Source organism: Aythya fuligula, chromosome 1, assembly GCF_009819795.1.
Source record: "Aythya fuligula isolate bAytFul2 chromosome 1, bAytFul2.pri, whole genome shotgun sequence".
In the NCBI taxonomy this organism is placed as follows: domain Eukaryota; kingdom Metazoa; phylum Chordata; class Aves; order Anseriformes; family Anatidae; genus Aythya; species Aythya fuligula.
This window is the reverse complement of record NC_045559.1, coordinates 53,740,849-53,746,848: the sequence shown is the minus strand read 5'-3', so window position 1 is coordinate 53,746,848 and position 6,000 is coordinate 53,740,849. Positions and strand designations below refer to the sequence as shown.

General features: G+C 40.0%; 1 long non-coding RNA gene across 1 annotated transcript in view; it reads left to right on the top strand.

Annotated features, from left to right (window-relative positions):
* Window positions 1-957: 957 nt before the first annotated feature.
* The window catches only part of LOC116489029, a 28,098-nt gene continuing 23,055 nt past the window's right edge, over window positions 958-6,000 (top strand). The window contains exons 1-2 of the long non-coding RNA XR_004253239.1: window positions 958-1,020; window positions 4,015-4,087. This is a non-coding gene — a long non-coding RNA (uncharacterized LOC116489029). The remainder of the gene's footprint in view (window positions 1,021-4,014; window positions 4,088-6,000) is intronic.

Here is a 6,000-nt window from a genome sequence, read left to right as displayed (position 1 = left end):
ATCAGAATCATTGCAGCATGTAAATTGGAACCGAGTTTTAAGCTAAAATTCAGTGCTGTCAGACAGCTAGCCATTTAGCAAGGGGGTAGTTAAATTGCAGTGGCAGCAGAGACCCCCTTTTCGTCTCCAAGCGTCCTGTTGTTGCCAGTCAGAAATGGAGTGAATGCAAATCTTGCCCAGAAAGCTCTCAGTTAATGCCAGAAGCTCCAAAAAAATGCCTCAGTTTATGGCAGCTAGACCAGCGACGGGAACAGTTTGTCACCACACGGTGCTGCGCGTTGAGCACGAGTGGTCGCCAACAGCATGACGCAGTGAATTCAGAAACGTGCCACCTGTTGGGTACCTTCACAATTAACTTTTTTTTTTTTTTTTTAATTTTGAATGGTGCTTAAGTAATAGCAACTGGAATTCAGATTTTCCTGTTGTTAACTTGGATGTATAGTGGTAAACCAACGGTTTTGGACCCTTGCGCAGTCCTGCAAGTCAGTTATATTTTGCAAAACCAAAATTGAGGGCTTTTCTAGCTGTGGTCAGTGCAGGGTAGAGGGTTCTGAATGATTTGAACGCGTTGAGTGTTAGCCAGTTCAGCGATGCTCGTGTGTCATTATTCTATCCAAATAGGATTACATACCCAACAATTGCTAATGGGATTCATTTTTATACGTAATTACTACTCAGGAGTCCTCGTAGAATTACATAACCACTTTCCTTGAGCGCGCCTGTGTGCGTTATCTCGGTTCTTACACAAGAAACCAGTTTCACCCCTTCCCTTTACTCCCTTGTAAATAGAAATTAAATTTTTAGAATTTCCCCCTGTACTGTGGTATCTCACAGCTGGTAGGAACTTCATTCACATGTGTCACCAGCGTTCTCCGGATTTGGGTGGGAGGTTGTGGGAAAAGTTGGAAGAAAACTTATTTCTGATTGTAACCTTGCTCCTTTCAGTTCTGTGCAGCTGGAATACTGCGGTGTTCCTACAGAGGCAGCTTATGTGAGGTGACCAGAAAGGAGGCACTTGCTGTAAGTAATGAACTTGGCATGGAAACGGGGGAAAAATGCAACACCCTAAACAAACACTTGAGAAAAAGGCTAGCCTGGGAGTCCTGACACTGTGCAGGATATTCGGCTGCTTCATAGATTTCCTAACCCAGCTAAGCAAAGTGCTGCTCTTCGCTCGATTAGAACCAGAAGTGCGTACAGAACAGTTAGGGGGTTATGCTGCGTGGATGCAGTTGTGGTCTGCCAGGGCAGGGCTTACTTTATGTAAGCCACCAGCAGGTAGGTTGAGTGATTTGTTTCTGTTACTGCAAGGTAACACATACTGAGTCAGATTTCTCAGTGCACTTGGACATTGAATGACCAAGTGTTGTAGTTACGTTGTTAGTGCTTGGTTAGGACCTGGCACAGTTTTTGGTGGGCAGGGGGAGTTCCTTTTCTCACTTTGTTGTCAGCAGTGCCTAAATTGTAGGTGGGCTTTCTTGTTTCCTTTCATTTTTGCTTCCTCTCCCTTCTTGCTTGAGCAGTTGGTGGCTACGTAATCAAACTGTGCCTTCTTTCCTTTATTTTTTTTTTCCTTTGCAGTCTGGGCAAGCATGTTGACACATCTTAAAACCCTGGCTGGTCAAAATAGATGCTCCGTCTGAAGACTTGCGTTAGGAGGTGTATCCACAATATTTAAATATTGTTCTGACTGTGGTGGATGCTGGGATTCTCTTTGCTGTAACATCTTTGCAGTCCTGCTCAGATACATGTCATGCTCCATTACCTAGCCTGTTTTCAGTGGATTCTAGTCTTTTGAACTACTTTGACTTTGCTAATTAACTTTGTTATTGCTCTAGAAATGTAATCCTAAATTTATCAGAGTAATGGAAGGAGAATGATCAGTCTTTTGTTGTCTTCTGTCTGTTAAAGTGAAATAGATACTCACTAGAGGCCTTTTTCTGTTAGTGGTAGGAATCCATACTCCTCATGAACAAGACTCTGTGATGAGGTAGGACAGGTTATTGGCATAATTAGTAGCAGTTCTCTCTCTTCCCATCGAGACATTAGTGGTCCAAAAGCATGTGGTGGTTTGGCTGGAATTTTAAATGCTTTTGCTAGATAGTAATGCTGCAGTATTTCCAAGTCCGTCCTGTAGCAAGCCCTTTTGGAAAAAAAGCTGTTATTTGGATAGCTTCTGCAGTGTTTCATATCCCCCAACTTCAGATGCTTTGCTGTCAGCAATGGCACAGACGTGAGGCTTGCATTTTGGCTGATACCCTCGTTGGTGGGGGTGGATGTCGGATACGTTTCTTGAAACTGCTAGGTCAACGGCAAGCAGCCTTCGGCTACACCTGTAAGGTATTTTGTACTTGACTGCACGGATAAATAACAGTGTTTTACGTGGCATTGCTGGATATTTCTGAGATGTTTCAGAGAGATGGGTGGCAATTTCCCATTCAGTCAAGGAATTCAGTTTTCCCTTCTTTTCTGTTAATTGGAAATTAATAGGGAAAGCTGAAAACTCAACGATAACAGAGCGGGCTGCTCTCACCTCTGCGTATTACATTCATTGTATGTCAGTAGTAAAAGTATTTCCTTAATCTCTACTGTCCAGTGAAGCCAGGTAAATGCAGCTTGCTTTACTTAGCAAACTGGGATGAAAGCAGTGTTTGTTCACTGAAGGAAATGTTAAGAAGAGGTAAATGTTACAGCTTCTTACTCATTCCAGGGTATGCATTCACTTACTGCAAACTTAATCAGGAGTTTGACTTCTGGTAGACTTCTGTCTCCAGAGCCTTACTTTGTAACAATAATTTAAAATGCCATATTAATGTACTTAATAGTTTTCCAAGTGAAGATGTACATTTCGGAGTGGTTGAGAAGACAGCATGTTGCACTTGTGTTTCCATACTGCTTTGCATGTTCATTTCTGGCTGGAAAGCCATCATTTCAGTTCTGTACCTACAGATAGCTAACAGTTCAAAACTGTTGTGAAAAGGATAAAATGATAATAATGAGGAAATCATAACGTGATGCCAAAAATAACATTTTCAGCAGCTATGAAGTTGTAGTGCTTAGTTTAAATGATAATGTTTGTTTTAGGAGGTATTTCCGTTATATTACCATTATATTGTGATGAGAAATCATTAGCTTTTTGTTTCTTCTTTTTTTTTTTTTTTTCTTCTCCCCTCTATTCCCCCGGTGCTTCCAGTGGCGAGGTTTCTACAAACTGGTAACCACAGTAAATCCTTGGAAGAGGAATTTCCTGTTCAATATCAGTTTGATGTTTCTGTCATGCAGCAGTATGCAGGATGTGTTGTTCATCAGACTTCAATGTCAGGCTGTAGTATATAGTATTTATTCTGCTGGTTGATCAGCTTGCTCTCAATCTTCATTAAACAGTCTGACCTCTTAAATGGTTTGTTGGGTTGCAGGATGAGTGTTTTTTTTTCTTTCAAAACTGATTATTGCTCTGAATTGTGTGGTGGTGTGTGAGTAATAATTACGTGGAAGCAATATACAGTATTATGGTTTTGACATTTTCTTGGAGGGTGGCTATTTTTAAAACACATTTTCAGCAGTGGTGCTATTTTACTCTGTAGAAATCTAAATTTGCTAAAACCTAAGCCTAAATTTGATCCTAAGACTTAGCAAATACATGGGTTTTGCAATATGTAAAATCCTTGCCTTCGAAGAATAATTGCCTTGATTAGAGTGGCGGTTGAGGTGGAAGAATAGTGAGGAGAAAAGTACGTTTCCCTCTTACTCTAACCTTGGCCGTAGCTCTTCCTCTTCTCCCCCTGATACTGCATACATTACTTTGGGGAAGAGGAGGAGCCTGTGCTGCTTCTTTTACAATAAGAATTCTGTATTTACCCTATGTGATCTGACAGTTTTTTTTTCTAAATGCTTTGTGAGTAAGGCTTGCTGAGCTTCAGAGGCAATTAACTGTCTTTCGTTTCTACGTGTTTTTGTCTGGTAATGACCACCGTTGGCTAATGTATTTATTTATTTATTTTTGTCTACTTCTAGGGTTTCGTTTTTGCACTGAATGTAGCCAGGACGGATCCTTGTGGGCTTTGGCAGCCCTTGGAAACTGTCAAAGGTAAAAAAGAAATAATAATAAAAATCCAAAGTTCAGTATTGCATCCCTGAAAGTTGGAGGTGGGAAGAACACTCACCTATACTAGTTTTTAACCACTTTTACAGTATATTGCTAATGTCATGTATTTTCTGGTGTGTTATTTCCTGTGGCTTTGTATGTGAAGATTTTTCTGTAACTGCCTGATGGGATTTGTGTTCGTCAGCTACATTTGATGTGTGTGGTGGTTTTCTTTGAAAATGAATTAATTTCTGATGAGATTTTAAAGTCACTGGATTCTGTAAGTAATTGGCTCCTATAAGCAATGAAGTTAAATTGAAGCTTTGTTTTTCTTCTGGATGTTCTTGCTTTCATCTCAGTACCTCTCAATTCTCATTTAAAATGACAAAAACTGTTCTGTTCTTTTCCCATATGTTAAATTTTGTGTTGCTTTTGTACAGTCATAACAAGCTCCATGTAATGTGAAACTAGCGATTTGATGTAATATGGCAAGATCATTATTAAAAACTAACACTTCTGTGTCCGCATACCTAGGTAAGGACTAATGGTTGCAATGATGTATCAACGTGATTGTGTTAGTCTCATTTAAGATATAATTCATTACAGAACTGCCTGTTTTCAAGTATGGCATGTATACAAGATCACCATGTTTTGAAGAGCACTTGTGTGCACTTGTTTTGCTTTGTGCTCTTGAGAGAGTTTAGGATCTACCCTCAGTTTCTGCTTACTTTCTATAATGGTGACAGTTTGCACAGCCTTGCTCTTCTTTGAGGGTTTTCCTGTTGGTCATATCTGATTCAGACTTTGCAATTCATAGGAACCACAACTGCTTTTACATCAAAAAGTGCTTCTTTTGCAGCTGCTGTCTTCAGAAGCTTGATATTATTCTTTCCCCTATATCAAATGAAGGGCACTATTTTCCTCTTCAGTCCGTATTTGATGTCTGCTGGCAATCAGAAGACAAAGTGTCGAAAGACCTGTTTATTAGATAAAGTGCTTCGTTGCGATAATGCCTTTTTGGTGACCAGCAAATTTGAAGACACCTGGATTCCAGCTCTCTCCTGCTAATAAGGGTTTTATGCTTCTGAACGACAGACCTTTCTATTTGGGGAACAATCAGCCTTAGGAAGTAGAAGTACCTTGTTCACTGGTAGTACTTGTGAGGGCTTTTTGAGGATATGGACGGTTGGCTGAGGTTTTATTCACTGGAATACGCTAGAATGCAGTAGTAAGGAGCTAGGTGCTCTGCACTGCTGTAATTACGCTGAATTTCTGACTGGTAGCTGCATCCATCATCCTGATATCACTGAAAAAATTCTGTACATCATTGCTGTAGAAAGAGATGAAACACAAACAGGATGAAACATGAGACTGATTTGGCCATATTACATTACGGTAGGAAAATACTGTCTTAGGCATTAAATTTCATAAGAATTAGAGTTCTTCTATTAGTGAGTATTTTTATCTTTGAGAATATTAGATTAAATTTCAAAGAGTTAAATAAATACTGTAATTAACTTCAGACGTGCATCTCCTAGGTTGTATGTTGGCATACCTGTATGTTGCCATTGGTTAGACTTCCCTTGGAGTCCCTTCCACTCAGGCTGTAGTTGGTTAATTTTTCCAGAAGACCTCAGATGAAGCTGGGGGATCTTAGTCCTATTTGAGGTAGATTTGGTGGATATATGCAAGAGTGGAAGAAGAGGATTATCATACTGTGACCTTTTCCAAGACTGACTTTGTTAATAGGTGTCAGATCTGAAAGTCTAAACAGACTGTCTATAAACTTTGTCATTTCATCTCCAAGGAGTGTGGTCCATCCAATGTTGGAAATAACTAATTTAATGCTTGGGACTTTGGAAGCTGTTGGGCTCCTTTCCGATCCTGTAGGACCCTAGTACAAGTTCTGATTACCT